At 42.5% G+C, this 20,782-nt stretch overlaps 1 pseudogene; it reads left to right on the forward strand.

The window, feature by feature from the left end:
- The first annotated feature begins 16,929 nt into the window (after positions 1-16,929).
- On the forward strand, positions 16,930-18,708 carry LOC102462515 (rho GTPase-activating protein 6-like; annotated as a pseudogene).
- Positions 18,709-20,782: the final 2,074 nt, after the last annotated feature.

A 20,782-nucleotide genomic window follows, 5' to 3' on the forward strand; every position in this document is an offset into this window, starting at 1 on the left:
GCGGCTGTACTACCGCCAACCCTGCTGCCAGCTGTGGCATCTCTTGTCTGGGGTCGTGCAGCTCTGTTGGAGAGGGTTCAATCATGTTGACAGGAGGAGCTACCGGTGTTTCCCACACACCTAGTGTGGTTCACTGTCCTATGTACTGGCACTTAGACCACTTACTGTGAGAGAGAAGAACAAAGGAGCTCTACAGCCTAAGCTGAGAGCCAACTGGCTTCACAGCTCAAGCTGTAGAGGTGCCTACACTCAGGTCCCAGGTTCAAATCCACTTGGTGGTGGTTACATCAGCATGGGGCGCTGGCTCCTGAGTGTGATGGGATCATACTCCTCTCTGTTGGCCGCATTGGTTCCTGGGAGTAAAACCCTGCAAATCTGCAGCTCCTGATGTCTATCTGCAGATATCCATGCCTGCACGTAGATATTGGTATCTGGCGGGGCTCTATCTATTGGTATCCAAAATACTGAAGCTTCATTGAACTGCAGTATGAATTCCCTCCAAGGACCACCAGGCATGAGGAGTTCTTATTGTGTAGCCTGAATAAAGCCACTTTGGCACACTCCCTTAAGTCATCAGTTTACCCGTAAGCAAATCTAACATTTTACCTTGAACCATTGTTCTTTTTTTCCTACAAAAACCCCCTCCCCACCATCAAGGAAAGGGTTTTGATGCCTGGGTCTAAATTCTGGATCAGTTCCATTGGGATTTCTCTTGAGTCATCATGCTCAGGGCTCTGCTTGTCTCTAACACTCTGGACCCCCAGCTACCATCACCATGTGGGAACCCTGATCAGTTCAAGCTTCACGGAGTGGAGAGATCTCTCTCTGCCTCTCCTCACCACCATCCATTTCTAGGTATAGCCTCCTGACCCTGCCTTATGTGATCAATTGTAGTTTGCTAGCCCTTACTTTTGTAGTCAGATTTAAGTTAGATTTAATATTGTAACTTTTGTTTGGTTCCTCTTGTAGGATTATTACTTGGAAATAAATAACTTTCATGAATAAGATGGTTGCTTCTCTTTCTCTCCTCCCCTCCAGGGGAGGGGGCTGTTTTTTGCTTCTACATTCACTCTTCAGCAAAACTCCTTGTACCTAAGCTAAAGATCTCTGTAGTGCCCAAAAATCCTGTGGGATTTGCCCATCAAGTGGGTTACTAGCAGAACAGTTCTTGCATGGAAGCAGGGATAAGGAGGTACTGAACCTGGAAGTGTATGAGGGTGGCAACTTAAAGTGCTGTTAAATCCAGCCCACTGAGTCCAAGGGCACAGCAGGGTCACAGCTTGGCATTGCTGTGCAACCCAACTGAGTCAGGGGTATATGAGGGGTGAGCTTATGACTGCTGAATAACCAGTCCTCTCAAATGTACTCGTCTGCTTCTACGGTGGGAAGAACTCAGCCCTGGGGAACCTAGATCCTGCAGGAGAGCTCCATTGGGAAAGAATAGAACACCCTATGACAACACAAGCAGCACATTGATAGAATCATCAACACTCCACCCCTCAGCAGAATAACCCTAATAAAATGAGCATTCCCTAAAACAGTGGGCAAACTTGGTAACAGCAAAGTATGTCCTCTACATGCGGTCATAAGCATGGCTTATGAAGCGTAGGAATTGCTTCTGTTTGTGTTCCAGGGGTTCAACCTTCTATAATCACAAATGATATAGCTAATGTTGTTATTAACAAAAGCCATATTTTTAACTCTTTTGCACATGCAGCATGTGCAGATTTTAACATCAGATGTGTTTTATTTATTCCTTCTGGTGAACATCTCACATAATCTTTACATGGGATTCTGTAAGCCCTTCTATTTAGATCAGAAGCATTTCAAGTCCTGCAATATGCTGCTGTGTTTCCACGGTACGTGCAGCAAGAAACGGGCACAGCGACCTATATGGCATGTGACTATTACTGCCTAAAGAGAAGGTTTTAATGATGTCTTGAGCCAGATTCCTGATTCCCTACATGCTTTATAGTGCAGCAAAATGAGCAGCCTCTAGGCAACCCCATGACAGGTTAGAAATGAGAAATTTTAAGGGCTATTAAACTTTCTAAAAATGTTCCCAGTGGATCAGCATAAACTCACTTAGTGCCTGTATTTCTGTAATTGTGATACAGTGGGAACATTCACAGTGTTCAATGGCTTATCCAAGGAACTAATACTTCCAGCTCTGTGGTGTGCCAGTGGGAGTATGTTAAACCCGTGATGCATGGGGGAAAAAGGTGGAGTGGGATGGTAGCTGAAGACCTGCAGCAGGTGTTCGGCTTATGCAGCCTATTCTTCTTTGGGGGTAGATTTACACAGAGGATTTGGGCATCTAACTGCAACTTCTGGTGTTCAATGCCCTGCCTCACCGGCAGCAAGATCCAGTCTCAATGCTCAGAGGCCAACTAAGAACATACCTACCAGTGATACTGTGCACAAAATACAGTGGTGGGGTTTCTCGCCCTTATACCCAATAACCTAGGGGCTGGGGTACTCACATGGGATGTGGGAAATTCAGCTCCATGTCGCTCCTCTGCCTGATTCAGGGGAGGAACTTTGAGACTCCTAGGTGAGCACCGTCTCCATTGTGCTACAGGAAGCATTCTAGGAAGAGAATCTCTCCTATCAAAGCTATTCAACTTTGTAAGAAATGCTTAAATAGTCACTGGGAAAGGGTAAGAATGACTATATGAAATGAGTATGTTCACCCAGTGGAAAGGAATGGGTGAACAGTACAGAGACAGGACATAGCTCTAATTCTGTCTATTTCCTAGGCCTTTGAGTTTTGTTGAACTTTTGGAAAGAGAAGACATCCATAAACTCTCTGTATTCTCCCTCCCCCCCCCTCACATTTTTCTGTTGTAATGGTACAAGATACAAAATTAATGCATTGAGAAGCTGACTACAACTAGCAAGACTAAAAAACAGAATTTGTTGGTGCCTCTGTAAGTGCATATTGCAAAGCTCAGACAGACAATCTTGTTATCTATTATTATTTATATTGTCATGGTGCCAGGGAGCCCGTCACAAAGGGACCATAAAGCCATCTTAACTGCAAGTGAAGGGTTCCCTCACATAGCAAAGCAGGCAACATCAGCTCTAGACCACCCCATCTGCCAGGAGCTGTAGAGGAAGTATGGCAGGCTAAGTGGGAAATAAAGCATAGCAGGAATCACTAGCTGGGAGTGGGTTAGCCCCTGGAGGGCTGCCACCACTGTATTTACATGCACCTCCACAGGTACAGGTGCTTGCAGCTTCCCATTGGCTGTGGCTCACTGCTCCAGACCAATGGGAGCTGCGGGAAGTGTCATGGATCGGGACACTACTTCCCTCAGCTCCTATAGGAGGAGAATGACCACGTGCGGTCAACGGGAGTTGCAATCGCTTGTACCTGCAGAGGCACTGGTGAATACAGCCACAGTAGCTGCCCGCCAGGGACTAACCTGGTCAAACCGGGTCTGGCTCATGGGCTGGTATTTTCTAATCACTGCTCTAGCTGGTAATACAGTTTATTTGAGCCATTGGCAACCAGGTACAACCCTGAGTAAACATATTTAAAACAGCTTTAAATTGTGCCAGAGGCTGACCCAACTCCTGTCCTGCTCACCCATCCACAGCAGCAAAGGTGACAACGCTAGCCATGTGCCTCTGTCACTGTTTACTTCTCTTTTTTACACACACACACACACACCCTGCACTTTAAAACCCTTTCAGATTCCCAAGTTAACTTTTCAAGCAGACACCTTTACAAAGTGATAGAAGTGGCTACAGTGATTGGGTCTTTCTTGGGAGAACTATGTTTTTCCTACTCAGAACTTCCGGACACCTTATCTCATTGGTAATAGGCAGAACTCTTCCAAAGAGACCACCAGTATGGTGGACACTGTTGCTTTATCCAGTTATTACACCAGCTTAGTCACAAGTGCATCCAGGTCATTTGATTTTTATCGATGCAGCCTCAAGCTTGTCAGTCAGAGATGTTTTTGAGTGAAATCTGTATGTTTTTCTACAAAGCGATTCTGAAAGCCCTCAGAGCTTTCATGGGAAAAGAGAGAGAAATAAGATGCCTACTACAATGAACCCTACAATACAGATTTTTTTTTCCAGCAAAAGCAGTATTATCTAATTGTTATAGCAAAGGATTGGAAGTCAAGAGATCAGGGTTTTAATAGATTACCTCTATGCCTCACTTATTAAGTAATAATAGCTAAGAAGATTAATAATACATCCTAGCATACCAGGAATGTTGTGAGGCTTAATCAATGAATATACATGAAGAATTTCAAAACCTTTGGATGCAGGTGCTATTGTGACAGCAGACATTCGGACCAGCACACACAGGATTAAACAAGGGACTGACAGATCTAAAACCTGAGCTGCTACAACTTGATCCAAAGCTCCAAGTTTACAGACTCCTATCACCTGGGGAATCAGGCACAGAGGGAAAAGGCACATCCACCAATAGGTTACACTGTATTGGGGCGCTCAGAAGCACTTTTTAAGTTGTAGTTTTACAAGTAGTACCCAGAATGGTATTGGCTGTAAGTTTTTAGGAAGGTTTATGAAACTTTAGTCCTAAGATTATTCTCTTTAAAGTCCAGCAATTTTTTTTTTGCGGGGGGGAGGGGGGGGGGGAGATGGGGAGGCTTCTACTGATGGGAAACACAAAGAGTAACAATCTCTCCAGAAGAATATGACATGAGTATGTGTATACCCCTACATATATTCAGGGACCACAGGGCCTTTTTAAAACACATGAACTATGATTGCCCTTCTATTTTCCCTTTCACACTAGCCCATTTCCATTTCAGAACCACTTAAATGCTATCCACAAAATATTCTTAACACAAACAATGGATCCTCATTTACTAAGTCCTAATTAAGAAAACAATTAAAGGAAAATGAACTAACTTTTACCAGTTTCCTTTGGCCTTTTTGAGCCATAAATTAGCAGAGTCTTGCCTGTATGGAGTTATTAAGACTGCACACATGAGAAGTTACATAGGTGCATTAATGTTTGTAGGACAGGGCCTGTCATGATGTATCAGTTCTGCTGAAATAAGAAAGCAAAAACCCAGGAAGAGCTAAGAACACTTACCAGCTGGAAGACAAGCACATGCAGTCAGCAGCATTCTCTTACAAGTTGGCCTGTTAACAATTTCAGCTGCTTGTCTCTGCCACAGTTAGAGAACCAGGCACTAGAAAAGCCTTCTGGGATACAGTTCCCATAAGAGGCCAACCCAGCACTGGGGAAAGACAGAGGAGAATTAGTTAGAGATGAAGGTGCTGGTAGAGAAGGGGCTGTTTCTGCAGCATGATTATTGCTACACTCACTCAAGGCACCTGGAAGAGATCAGTAAGGGGATCAGACTCACCCTTTGAAGAATGCTTATTTAATGTATTTGAGGCAGCAGTGTATATTTAGCATTTTCACACAGTAAAAATACTAACAATGCTCAGACGGCCCCACCTCATTGCTAAAGGGACTGTGCAAACGTATAGTAAATTACAGTCCTTGCCAAAACCTTTTCATTCTAAAAGTAGAGATAACCTTTAGTAAATCACTTAATTTATCCACTCCCCTTGCCCATGCCCATGCCCATATACACCTTTTGTCTGTCTCATCTATTGGTTTGTATGCTTTTTGAGGCAGGGTATGTTTCTTACTATATGTGTGTACCCACGGGGCTCTGGCTTAGTTACTCTCCTGAGGCTAAAGAAATACAAATGACTAGTAATAATACAGAAACTCTATGGCAGAAACTAATCTAAATCTGCTCAAAACTAGGTCAGTGTATGAACCATAAGACCATCCTTCTTTAAAAAAAAGTCTCAAAACCATTACAATGTCCATAAACAACCAGAAACAATTTGATTTGTAGTAGTAAGGAAAATCGAGGGTAGGCTATTGAGTAAGAAAAAGCTTGAGTCACACAGAGACACCTTGAGTGTTTTGAAGTGTCAAGTGTGGACTGGGAAGAATGGATTTGAAAAGACAGAAAAAGCCTGACTCAAAAATCTATGTCACTGGCAAATGGGAATTAAACTCTAATTACCAGTCTGACATGTTTCAAAAATTAAAAAACATTCTCTGCAACTGTCATAGTGTCAAAACAATTATTTGCATGCATGAGCAGATGTCAGATATTGTAGAGGCGTATATGTACTTGCAAATTTAAACAGAAAATTTTCTAAAATTGGAGGTATAATCTGTTACCCTAATTGCAACATATACACAAAACTTGGGTGGAAGGAAAAGTGCTGATTTAGTCTTTCTATTTTTTTCTCACACAAAAGCTGACTCCTGAGCACAAATGCACCGAAGTAAAATAGAGAGTCAACCACATCTTTAGACAGATCCAAAAAGCTCCCTGTTTTCCAGCCTCATCTTTGAATTCTATCATTTTCTCTTCTGTCCTGTTACTGTTATTTGCAAACTGGAAGAGTATAATGTATTTTATTGTATTTGTATTGTACGTTATGGTAATAACAGTAATTGTACTGATAATATATAATGCCTCTGATACAGAAAGATCCCAGATACTTTATAAATATAGGCCCGGTATTTGCAAACAATTCTCAAGCATGGATGGTTATTGGGTTGTTGGTTTTTTATCCAGTAGCATTCAAAATGTGTTTTCCATCCAAAACCCATTATCTCTCCCCGTAAGATCTGATGATCTAAAGACTGACATATAAGCAAACCAAGAGGGTAGAAGGAGCAATTACATATACAAATATGATGTAAATTACTTCTCAATTGGTTTTTCAAGTGTGATGCTGTAGGGATCATGACAGAAATGAGTCTTCAGGGTCTTCACAGATTTGTTCTGGAATTTTTTTTGTAATGCACCCTCGCCCAAGTACAGGTTATAGAATTAGACCATTAAAGTAAATAAGGTGACACTGTTTAACCAAATATTGATATGTAACCATCTCTAGGAAGGATCTCAATAACTGTTTAAGAGCATATGGCTACACTAAGGGCATAAATTATAAGCGAATTTGAGGTTAGTAAAACTGTATTCCCTTACTACTATCATGTAAAAAATCCCAAGTGAGTTATTCTTTATTTGTTTTATGACTTTTTTTGCACCTCATAAAGAACAATTGGCAAGGTTAAGTTAAGCAACTAAATTCAAAGGAGTTCAATATGGTCTCCTCTACTTTTCCATTGAGGAGACCTTTGTCTGGTATAACCTAATGTAACTCCATAGAAGTCAATGGAGCTATGCCACTTTACACCAGTACAAGATCTGCCCTAATGTGTGTACTGACCAGTTAATAAGTTGTCAAATAATGATTTGCAATGAAAGATTCTGCATTACTATTTTTCTGGTATGGTATGTTATGGTGGCAGCAACCTCTCCAACAAGAGCATGCATATGAGAATCCGGAATTCCATACTACACTGCAGCAACACATTAGGATGTTGGAACAAATTCAGAAAAGCACTTAAAGACATGCTTAAATTTGAGCTCATATTTAAGTCTCATTGGTGTCAATGAGACTTAGGCACATGCTTACGGATGTTTTCCTGAACTGGAGCTTGTGTTTCTTCCAGTGTTCACATCAATGTCTCTGCACTATAAAGCCTTCACTTTTCATTATAATTTTCTCAGGTTATAGCGACATTTGATTAGCTGGCTCTGCTGCTGCAGCAGCAGCTTGTCAAAGTTAGACTGAGGATGAGCCTCTGTGATTTAATTAAGTTGAGAAAGAAATCTACTCTCAGAGTTGAACATTATTATTATCTGAGAGTTCGTCAAACAAGAAGGATTTTATCATCTAATGGAAACAAAAACAGTTTTGTCCATAGTGCTTATTTATTATGCATGTAATAACTATATTTTTATTTTGCTATCACATTCAGTTTGAGCAAACTAGTAGGGATGATGATAATTTCTCAAGGGATCTTTTTGGAAAAAAATTATTTATAAACAAATGTGAATGATATAAAGTATATTTTTATTTATTAAGTGCAATGACTTGCTTTCCATTCAGAAGATATGGAATTAGAATAAATGAGAACCCTGGGGAGTTTGCATTCAATGAAGCTAATGACTAACACTTTGGTCATGTTTTCTGTTATATAATAATATACCCTATAGCCTTTTGGACTAATCAAGTAAAAGAAGGGGATTTATGTACCAATGTGCTTTAAGACAAGGAGTTTAGCAGATTCCCAAACTAATTTCATTTGACATTCAAAGCTATCTGATTGCAATATCTGAGCACTTCTAGCCACATTTGTATTCAGCATGTGGCAATCCGAGTTTTGTAATGCTTTGATGTTGACTAATACGTGATGTTGGGTTTTTTTTTCCTTTCCTGCAGTGCTGATTGATTTCATATAACCCAGGAAAAAAACACTAAGAGTACATTCCAATTTGCTAGCATTATAAAGTCCCAGAGTCACTGGCATACTGTGGGCTGGTATGTGGTATTTGGGGACCTGATATTCAAGAGGAAGAAATAGAAATCTTATTGTATATTAATGACTAGCAATTTCCCTCTAGTGTAAATTTTGCTAGGATGGTGCAAAAGTCACTAGTGTAATATATTCAGAGGACAAAAAAAATCTAATGTAAATATATTTCTAAGAATGTTTTATTTGTCATCATTTTATTTTTATTAATAGGATATGATGTGGTTTCGCCCTAACCCAAGGGCCAGGATTCCTGAATGACACAAAGGCAGTGGTAACATACACATAATCCTCCTCTTTCCCCATCACCCTTCCTGTTTGTCCTCCTCACTTTTCAGTACTTTTATACTAACTGTATATAGGCCACATTCTGCTTTAAAACTTAACTGCAGAGGAAGCTAGCAGCTTGGGCTATTTATATTTGAATGATGGGCATTTTTGCAGCCGAGTAAATTGAGTTAGAGGGGACCTATGACAAAGATGAATACAAGAGTGTGCCACTTGTAGATGCCACTCACCCTTGGAATGAATCCCCAAACATGAAGGATTTTAAATTTCCAATAGCCATTCCACTGTGTTTAGGACCATCTAGTTCTTTGCTGTCCACAAAAGTTGCCACAGGCAGATTACATGAATATGTTACTAATTCACGTATGCTTTAATATAGTGTTTCTACTTCTTTGTAGGATTTTAACAAGATCATCAAAGAGCCTTCTCTTGCAATCACACACACAAATAAATGTTAGTTCTGTTATGTTACTGCTCCACCAATAACTTCCACCTGACATTTATTCCGAACAATGCCCTCACGTGGTTAATCTAGTAAAACAACAAGAAGCAAAAAAATTCCAGAAGCAGCCTAACAAGCACTGTTTATGACATTTCACTGTTCATACCCTCGGCTTGCCACAACCCAGCACCATAAGCACTGCTAGTCCTTGCTGTGAGATGTGCTGCCCTCACATGCCTTCAGTAACTAGAAGTTGGTTTTGGATGTGAACCTATAGGTAATAAACGTAATATGTCTCAGAGAAGTAGCCATGTTAGTCTGCAACTTAAAAAAAAATAACATAAAAACAAGTGGTCCTGTAGCACTTTAGAGACTAAAAATAAACTATAGATAGTATACGGGCACAACCCACTTCTTCTGATGACATGAATTCTGAAGAAGTCGGTTGTGCCCACGAAAGCTCATGATACTATCTCTATTTTATTGTTAGTTATTAAGGTGCTACAGGACTTGGGATGTAATAGTGTAGTTGATTAACCGATAAGCAAAAGCTTATAGGTTAATGCTATAGGCTACGTACACTCCCTCCCCCACACCAGTACATTTTTTAGTAGGCTGGCCAGCAGCCCAGCTCACACCGGGTCCAGGACCTATCCCTGCTGCAGCTCTGCATTTAAAGTGTATTGGGAGCCAGGTGAGCAGGCAGCCCAGCACAGTTCCTGCTTGTGTTGGGTCCAGGAGCTTAGCCCTCCACCCCGGACAAGGGCTGCTGCCACCCCATGCTCCTGCATCTGTATCACAGGCAGCAGTGTGGGGCAACAGATCCATGAGGGGAGCTGGTTTTTAAACTGGCTCCCCTTGTGGACCAGCTCCCTCCTGGTAAACCACACTGCTGCCTCTGATAAAGAGGCAGCAGCGTGGAGTGGCAAGGGAGAGGGACTGAAGTTCACTGGCTGCCAGCCACACTTCTAGGGACTATAGAATAGTCAAGTAACCGATAAGAATTCATGAGATTAATCGACTATTCAATTAACATGATATTTAACATCCCTATTCAGGACCATTCATTTTCAAAAATTTTTTAATATAAGTAAGAACCATGCAGTACTGAACTGCTTTGAACCAAACACATGGAAAGGAATTTACCGTTTTAGATGGGGGGGGGGGTAAAAGTGACAACTAGAGGACTAGATCTTGTTTACTCTCTTGTGCATGCCTTGCTCGTGTGAATAGTCCCACTTCAATGGAACTGCTCACGTGGATCTCATAAGGTTTGCCAGATCCAGTCCTACCAGACAGTTAAGGAACTTGGAGATAAAATTGCTCAGTGGTTCTCCACTCTGGCTACCTTTTAAAAAGCAAGCTAATAAATTCTCCTTAATTTGTATGTTATGCTGCTTTCTCCCCCACTCTTCCAAAATGCAGCACCATGGAGGTTGCTAAGCAACGTTCTTGCTAGGGTCTCAGTATCCATCAGAGAAATGCTACATTCTTCTTTCACTCCCTGCTCCATCTTAGAATTGAGGAGGGTGTCAATCAAAGAACATCCATAAATGCTGCCTTCTCAGAAAGGAAACAGAGGCCTTGACAGCTGGCAAAGAAATAGGCTACTATTTTTATATAACTAACTGCTTTTGAGAGAGAGAGATTTTGTAGTTGGTGAAATGGGAGGTCTTTGGCAGGTATTTAGTATGGATTTTTGGTTTAAAGGATTTGGATTGGGTGTTTGTTTTTTTGTTTTGTTTTGTTTTTTTGGTTGGTTAGTTAGTTGGTTGGTTTTGTTTTTCCTTGACACTCTTCTCCTGAGTTACACAATAGTCTAGTGCTCTCTCTAATGCAGAAAGAAAACATTTTAAAGAAGGGAGGAAAAAGTCAAACAACTATTTGCTACCACTCCTGTTTATCTAGTGGCCTGAACTAAAATAAGATTAAGGGGTTTCAAACCCATCAGTCTTATGTGAAGCTATAATTAAAATAGGCACTATTTCCTAGGAAGTGTGCTCATGATGCATTTCCATGTGTTGTGTGTGCATGTGAGATACAATCTATCAGAGGGATCAGCTCAGCACGGTTCAGAACCTAATTATTTTTCTACCTATGCTGTTATAATTAAAGTTGGGTGAATAATTCATAATGAATAATTTATTTGATTAATTTCACCTTTTTCTCTTATCAATAGCTGTCCACAGGCTGTGGAATTCTAGCATTTATTCATAATTCAAAATTTCTTCAGTGATTAATTCTTGGTCTGCAGATCAAGCAACAACTGCAAATCGAAAATACAATTCAAAATTTATGCTGTGGTATGACATTCTGCTGGTATGGTTCACAAGTACAGGCAGTCCCCGAGTTACGCAGATCCGACTTATGTCGGATCCGCAGTTACGAACGGGGTTTTTCTCGCCCTGGAGGATGGGAGTGGCGGGACGCCCAGATGCGCCAGGGTCTCGCCGCCTACGTCCTCCGGGGCAAGAAAAGCTGCTCCGCGTCTCCGCTGCCCGCATGCTCCGCGGCTTTGCTCCCCATCACCCTGGTCTGCTGGTCTTCTGGAGACCAGCAGACCAGGGAGACGCGGAGCAAAGCCACGGAGGACCCGGGCGGTGGGACCACGGTGCGTCTCGGTCTGCTGCCCATGTCTCCCTGGTCTGCTGGGGAGGGGGGGGGGCGCAGCTAGTGTCCTTCCCCCCCCCCCCCAGCAGACCAGGCTTTTCTCCGGACGCCTGGGGTAGAGCAGCTGGGGCGCTGCCGATTGGTCCCGTAGCGCCGCTCTGGGCACTACTGGACCAACCCAGCAGCACCCCAGCTGCTCTGCCCCAGGCGTCCCCAAGTCAGCCACTACTGAAACTGACCAGCGGCTGACTACAGGAAGCCCGAGGCAGAGTTGCTCTGCCCCGGGCTTCCTGGAATCAGCCGCTGATCAGTTTCAGCAGCAGCTTACTTGGGGGACGCCTGAGGTTCTTAAATTTAATCTGTATGTAAGAACTGGCATCCAGATTCAGCCTGTTGAAACTGATCAGCGGCTGATTTCAGGAAGCCCGGGGCAGAGCAACTCTGCCTCGGGCTTCTTGTAGTCAGCCGCTGGTCAGTTTCAGCAGCGGCTGAATCTGGATGCCAGTTCCGACTTACATACAGATTCAACTTAAGAACAAACCTACAGTCCCTATCTTGTACGTAACCCGGGGACTGCCTGTACTCTGGGAAGTGCTTTGGTTTCCTTCTTTGGGTGATCAGCCAATGAGGTACTGGTTGCAAATGTAGGGGGGGTGTTTTGTTTTGTTTTACAAATTAATATGCATGTTGATATTTTCTTAGGGTGAATAATCACATTAGTTCATGGAAAGTGAACATAAAAATGTAGCAAACAGCTGAATCTAAATTTGCTTTCAAATAGTTATAAAATAATTTGTCCTCTATTGTTTGCTCAAGTAAAAAAATCACACCAGACATTGTTGATACAACCCCTCTAATGCCTACCTCAATGTCAGTTAGACCTCTATCTGAAGTTGTCTATTTTATTAGGATCACCAGCTGGGGGTTATTACACATGCTCTTACACGTTCTTTTTGTTTTTTAGCATCTGACCAGTTTTTAGTCTTGGAAGACAATGCTGTGTTACTTTGGGTGGTGGTGATGGGGGGGGGTTATGTTGTTTTTCTGATAGATCTTTGAGGGAAAGTAGCAACAGAGATTTGTCTGCCTTAACCTAACTAAAATCAATTATTGCAAAGGAGTTCTTGTTTCGGCTAAGTGCCTGAAAAGATAATTCCTGTGTATTCTTTGTAACTACTTCTGTTCTAAAAGTGGTGCTTATGTGTAAATAAAGTCACACTAAGCATACACCCAGAAAAAACTTAAAAAACAACAAATTGCTTGGTAGCACTTTAAAGACTAACAAAATATGTAGATGGTATCATGAGCTTTCATGGGCACAGCCCACTTCTTCAGATGACGAAAGCTCATGATACCATCTACATATTTTGTTAGTCTTTTAAGTGCTACCAGACTATTTGTTGTTTTTTAAGTTTATCCTGTACAGACTAACTCGGCTACCCCTCTGAAGCTTATCTACCCAGAGTCTGTCTCATGGATTTCTCCTCCAGCAGGAAGCCAATCTGCAAAGCCCAAGGCATCTTATCCTGCTTAGCACAGGGAGCCACAATATCTAGTACATAATGACAGAATTATATAATAACTAATATCGTGAATACCAAACAGTGAAGGTTCCCAAACTCTAGTCCATGGATCATTGGTAGTCTATAGGAAGTTACTTAGCCACAGAGGACTTCATATTGGAGTCAATAGGAGTATTTTCATAGACTTCAATGGGCTTTCGATCAGGCCCATAATATTAAAAAAACTCATCTAGCTCTAGCATATGTCTTGTTTAGACATATTAGTTATTTTAAAGCATGAAAAACTATGGCCAACTGGGTGGCCTAGAAGTATGGCTCATCATGAGTGTGATGACATGAGAATTTTCTGTAATATTTTTATGAACGCTTTGCATGGCAGGGACTGACCTAATTAGGAATTGCTACCCAGTGGATGCAAAAGGATTCAAAATCTGCTTTGGGCACAGAGCTGGAAACATGAGGTAATTGTGTCATATATCTGTCTGTTTGGGTAGGAATGAGTAGTTAAAGGCCTGGCTGACACCCACTCATATTGATAGAGGAGGCAAAGCCACTGGAAATCCCAACCAGGCAACTGACACCTAAAAATGGGAAGCTCCAGTGGATGAACATGAGAACACAAGAGGAGGAAGCCAAGGGATGGAGAAGACACAGGTGTCTAGGATAAGAGCTGGCTTCTAGAGAGACAAAAAAACTCAGTTGGGAATGGGAGAGAGAGACTGGGAGAGGAAACCAAGATGGTCTCATAGCATCTTGGCTCAGGGAAGTATGGTCTATGTCTTTGACTTTGCTTCTCTGTGCTAACCTAAGGACTTCCTGATTATATGTTCCAGTTAGCTAATAAACCCGACTTTTTTATGAAAAGGTTGCCTAGTGTCACTACACATACTGGCAGAGAGGCAATCAAATTGGAAGAAGGCAAAAATTCTCTGAAAAAAAGAGTATCCCAATTGACTCACTGAGCAGAGCTCACAGTATGAAGCAGGAGTGCTGGAGGCTTAGTCTCTGAAGCATTGTGACCACGTGGCCAACCCTAAAAGAAGAGCAGGGCCCTTTGTAGGTCTGTCACACTGAAAGAACTCCAAGGAACTATTTAAAGGCTGAGGAGTGACACCCAACCATGTGGGTCCATAACAATTGCCATACAGGAGATATAGGTTCACTCTTTGACTTGGACTCTTGTCCCAGGTTCCAGAAATTCTGTGGTGACAGAGGGCCCAATTCACCATCACCTTACGTTGGGTATAGTCATTTGCATGATTACAAAGTGGGTGAAAAATATGAACAGATCCAAATGGTAGCATTTCACAGACATACACATCATGCTGACCTAACTGTGTACACAAGGGCTGTGTCTACACTGGCAAGTTATTCCGGAAAATCAGCCGCTTTTCCAGAGGCCCTGATTTCAGAGATTCAACGTGTAGTAAATAAAAGGTCCAGTTTCCATTTGTTAGCTGGTAATCTTGTCTGTAATAATCAGCTGCAATAGCCTTACTTTGGAAAGAAAATAAAATGTGATTCAAATACTACTGAATGGTAAATGAAGTTCAGAATTAAAATAGTTTCAACTATTGAAAGAACAAGGAATTTTGGGTGTCTCCGAATTATTTGGAGCTCTTAAAATAAATTTGTAATTTCAGAGTAGTACTTCAGTTGTGACATGGAATAAGGAGTTAGAAAAGTCAGCATCTCTTCCTGCCTCCATCACAGATCTGTTGAATAAACTTAGTCAAATCACTTAGGCCCTGAATCTGCAAGCATTTAGGCACAGAGGTTATGTCTACACTGTCATAAAATGCTCTTGACTGGCCCATATTGGCTGACTCAGGCTTGCAGCTCTCGGGCTGCTGGGATCATAGAATCATAGAATCATAGAATAATAGGACTGGAAGGGACCTCAAGAGGTCATCGAGTCCAGCCCCCCGCCCTCAAGGCAGGACCAAGCTCCACCTACACCATCCCTGACAGATGTCTATCTAACCTGTTCTTAAATATCTCCAGAGAGGGAGATTCCACCACCTCCCTTGGCAATTTATTCCAATATTTGACCACCCTGACAGTTAGGAATTTTTTCCTAATGTCCAATCTAAACCTCCCCTGCTGCACTTTAAGCCCATTACTCCTTGTCCTGTCCTCAGAAACCAAGAGGAACAAATTTTCGCCTTCCTCCTTGTGACACCCTTTTAGATATTTGAAAACCGCTACCATGTCCCCCCTTAATCTTCTTTTTTCCAAACTAAACAAGCCCAGTTCATGAAGCCTGGCTTCATAGGTCATGTTCTCTAAACCTTTAATCATTCTTGTCGCTCTTCTCTGTACCCTTTCCAATTTCTCCACATCTGGGATGTAAAAATGTCTACAGTGCAGCACATGTTCAGGGTTTGAACTCTGGCTCAAGTCTAATTCCCTTACTATCTACACCACAAATTATATTAAACCAAGACATGGCATTAAGGTTCCAGGACCCCAGGAAAGTGGAGGGTGAAAGCCTCAGTCAAGCCAGGACCCAACGTTCCAGCCCTTTTGTTTTGTAGTATAGACAGGATACCACTGGGTTTGTGTACTGGGTGTATGCCAAAAATATTCCACAATCCCACAGACCCACTTTATTTGTGCCCTGGACAGTCAAGTGTGATGGAGAGTCAAGTTTTCCCTCACTGCATCACGAACAAAGGACTAGCACAGTCCTGGGATGGTTGGACTCAGACCTGTATAATGCAGTGTTGATGCTGGATCCCTATGTTGGGGCTCAGGACACAATCATTGCTAACCTGGGGTTACAAATGAGTGTCAATACTCAACCCTTAGGTTAACAAACCCAGGGTCTGAAAACCTGCAAAGAGTTCTAACAAGCTGGGTAGTGTAGCTACACCCTTACTTGCAACAGTTAAGCATATGTTATCCCATTAGTGTACATGTTGCCAGGGGCAAAGCCTGAATCTCTCTGAGCCAAATTGTGCCCCCCTCAAAATCCACTTATGGAAAGGGCCCTTTGTGTGTGCATCTCACCCACTACATAATCTCACAGCCACACCTCCACAATATCATCTTCTTCCCAAGAACTCGAAGAAGGTGTTCTGTGGGGCTGGGAAATAAGGAGGCAGGGCCAGGCAGGTTGCAATGGGGTGGGGGCAATACTCATATTGGAGAAGACTCAGAGATTGGACAGTAAAGATTTCCTCTAAGGGTGATTCAAAAGGCAATGTCCAAGAGAAGTCTCTTCTACAAAACTTCCTTACAGCCCTGCACAGAGAGTGCTATGGGCTCAAATTTAAAATGAATGGTTTGGTTCTCTTCGGTGGATTCTCCCGGGATCTTTGCAGTTTGTCAGCAGCTTCCACAGCTCACCTCATAAGGAGAAAATCTCTTCCTCCCAGGACAGACCAATCAGGGAAAATCAGGGGGAGGCCTGGCTGGGGCAGAGGAGCTGCTTTCTTGCCAGCCCCAAGTGCAGAAGGAATTAACCCCCCTCTCCCCTCCAGCAGCTGCGCTGGGACAGCAGCTCCTCCTGCTCTGCTAGGGTCCTGCGGCGCAAGCAGGGGCGGAAATGTGGCCAGAACTTGCTGCAGCTCCCGGGTACTGCTGCTGGGGCGCTGGGAAGGGGCAGCAAGGGCCAGCCACAGGCCAGATGGGGGGGACCACCCACAGCCATGGGAGACTCGGTGTTTAACAGGAAGCCAACGCTTCATTACGCGGGTGACTTCACATGGAACAGCATGTCGGGGCACAGTGTTCGGCTGAAGTCAGTTCCCCCTTCAAAGCTTTTCAGAGTTGGAACGTGCCCGATTGCAGAAAGTAGCTTTTTATCAGTTGCAGCAAGACTGTGACCTAGGTTGTCAGATTATTATTCCCAAAGACAGACAGATAGAAGGGAGAGCACAAGAAAAGAAAACCAACTAGCGCAGTAGCCAGTGGCCTACCTTTATGTCAATTTTTTTGCAAGTGTCACAGAAAGGGAGAGGTACAAGATGGACAAAAGAGGAAAAAAAATCCTTAAGAAAGAAATAGGACTCATTAGGGGAGGAAAAAAATAAAGACAAAGAATTTGTATCCCATGTCTTTTGGAATGCCCATGTCCCAAGTGATTGCTAATGACCGAGCCTACAAACTCAAGCAGGATTCTCACAGAAAAGAGCAGGATGTGTCAGACTTTTTAGCCTCTCTATTACAATTTGGAATTAAAAGACAGAACAAAAAATTCTCGAGCAGTAACTCATCTCTTAGCTCGACCTCGGAAACTCCAAATGAATCCACTTCCCCTAACACACCAGAGCCAGCACCATGTGCCAGAAGAAGGGGCGCAATGTCTGTAGACTCTATCACAGATCTTCATGACAATCACTCCCAACTGCTGGAAGCGCTACAACTCTTTTTGCCAGCAGAAGTTCAAAGCAAGAAAGAAAAGACAAGGGATAAGAAACTAAGTCTGACCCCTATTTACAGACAACTTTCTCGGCTTGTAGATAGCTGCTGCCAGCATTTAGAAAAACATGGTCTTCAGACAGTGGGAATATTCAGAGTTGGAAGCTCAAAAAAGAGAGTAAGACAGTTACGGGAAGAGTTTGACCGAGGTGTAGATGTTGTGCTAGAAGAACAACACAGCATCCAAGATGTTGCTGCTTTATTAAAGGAATTTCTATGAGACATGCCAGATCCACTTCTCACCAAAGAACTTTACACCACCTTCATCAACACTCTCTTATTAGAGCCAGATGAACAACTAAGCACCTTACAGCTTCTTATTTACCTTCTACTTCCCTGAAAGTGTGACAACCTACACAGACTCCGGCAGTACCTCTCTACAGTGGCTAGCCATGCAGAAGACAGCACAGACAAAGATGGCTAGGAGATTACTGGGAACAAAATGACATCACTGAACCTGGCCACTATATTTGGGCCTAACCTGTTGCACAAACAAATGTCTACAGACAAAGAACTCAGAGTTCAGCTCGAGCTGAGGAGAGTACTGCAAACATTGCCATTGCACAAAGGATGATTGAAAACTATTAAACCCTTTTCATGGTTCCCCCAACCTTCAAAATGAAGTGTTAATTAGTTTATTACAGATGGACCCAGATGTTGTGGACTATTTGCTGAGAAGGAAAGCTTCCCAGCCAACAAGCCCTGAGATGCTGCAGTCAGAAGGTTCATACTCTATGGGAAGGAGACATTCTTCCACAGACTCCAACAAAGCCTCAAGTGGAGATGTCTTCCCTTATGACAACAACTCGCCAGTACTGTCTGAACACTCACTGACAGCAATGCAAGAAGATATTGCCCTCAGTTCAGATAAGCTAGACAAGGTATCTGAACAGTACATGTTGGTTGGCCATTTGCAGTCTAAATCAAGAGAAAATTCGCCTGGATCATGGGCTGGGAAAGATGTTCCAGAAGTTCATTTCAATATCTGGGGCACCTGATACTCTTAACTAGGGAAGAGGACTGTCAGCAAGGTTCTTCCCACATAGTTTCTTTCCCACAACATCCATGAGATGGATTCCAGCCACAGCATTTTGATCCCATTCTAATCATTCCCAGAGTTTAGGGACTTGATCAGCCTACTGTGGCAATACGGCTCTGTTGTTGATCCAGATCCAAACTTCCTAAAAGTTTGGGAGTGTTCCAATCCAGAGAGCTCCTCAAATACTACCTAAGATGAGGATCAATTCTTGCCTGCCTGTTCTTCTTTGGGCCACCTGACAACTCTCTTGGTGATGTCAAGAGACATCAGAGTTGTCTATCTACATTAACCTCCCTGCTCTTCCTTATCAACCAGCAGGGGATGATGACTTATACAGGATATTGACATCTCCCTTCCCCAATGAAAGCAATGACAGTTACCAGTCCTCCTTATACTATATCCTGTTTGTCTACAGCCCTGTAGTCTGTATTTTAAGTCATGTCTCTTGCTGACAAAATCACCTTCCCTGCTATCCACCAACCTTCTTAACTCTATAATCTTTAGAAACTAAAACCCAAGCAACAGCAGCAACCAGAACAACACAAATTGGGTACAGATTCACTTTCCAGTAGCTTTCCAATTATATATATATATATATATATATATATATATATATATATATATATATATATAATTCCAAATTCCGTTCAAACAAAGGCACATGCTTTTGTGGCTATTTGACTAATAAAAAAGACCGTAAGATAGCAGTCAAAAATAAGTGCAGTAATAATGAAGGAATATTTCCAGCCTGGCACTTAATTTAAAATTGCCAAGATTAGCATATGTGCTCTTCTTTGGCCACACTAGGAGTTCAGACTTCTCTCTTTCTCTGCATCTTTTTGTGTGTGTGTGTGCTGTTCTCACACCTGCAGCTGATAATCATATGCAGTTCCAAATGAGCTGAGAAAATGAAAATTACCTTCAAAAAGAAGGAAAGTGCATTTGACATCCCTCTTGTTCCAGCACTTGTGAGACTCTGATATAATTACCACTGTGAGCGTGCAGGCAGATGGCAAACTCGGCAGCACCTTGTATTCAGTCAGCAAGACACTGCAGAAATGTTCTCAGTAACATTTTGTTCAAGATGTCTCAACGCACAAATGTAAAAACTGGCAACCAGATAGAAGTACTGATTATTAGTTAGCCTGAAATAATGAGCATATTACACCCCCGCTGGTCTACACTGCCACACAGTTACAGAGCCCTGACTATAGTTTATGTTACATAGCTGCATGTGGTCAGCTCCGAGCAACATGTATCCAAACACTAAGGCTACATCTACATTGGCACGATCTTGCACAAATACTCTTTAACGCAAGAGTTCTTGCGTTAAAGTATTTGCACAAGAGAGCGTCTACACTGGTATTTTAACCATCGGGCTTTCTTGCGCAAGAAATTCATGTTGCCTGTCTATACTGGCCTCTTGCACAAGAACAGTTGCGCAAGAGGGCTTATTCCTGCGCAGGAGCATCATAGTTCTTGTGCAAGAAGCACTGATTTCACACATTAGAACTTCAGTGTTCTTGCGCAAGAACTCCCCGCCAGTGTAGACAGGCAAAATGTTTTTGCGCAAAAGCGACCGCTTTGGCGCAAGATCGCGCCAATGTAGACACAGCGTAAGATAGAAGAAACAATCAACCTTAAAAATAAAAGTGAAACAAGTCAAAAAGAAAGAGCTAGATCCAGCCCTGAGTTACACCAGCAAAAATTAGAAGTAGCTCCACAGACATCATGGGAATAAATGCCAGCAGAATTTTGCCTAATTATGTCAGACAATGTAGGGTCACCATCTCACTACAACTCTTGGTTACCACCTGTGTGAGCAGCATTGGGAAGCTCGTGTAGCATCGGGGGACATGGCAAGATTGAATCAAGTACATACCTAAATGCCATTGAGATTTGTTTTTACTTTTAAAGAATTAACAAGGTCCTTGAGCTGGGTCCCCTAATGAAAGGGGTGTGTTCTTGGAAGCTGTGCCAATCAGGAGGAATGGGGCCCACTGCTCACATGGCTGGGAAACACTGCAGAATGAGCTCCATGA

Source organism: Pelodiscus sinensis, chromosome 2 (genome assembly GCF_052426305.1).
Source record: "Pelodiscus sinensis isolate ZL-2025 chromosome 2, ASM5242630v1, whole genome shotgun sequence".
Lineage (NCBI taxonomy): Eukaryota > Metazoa > Chordata > Testudines > Trionychidae > Pelodiscus > Pelodiscus sinensis.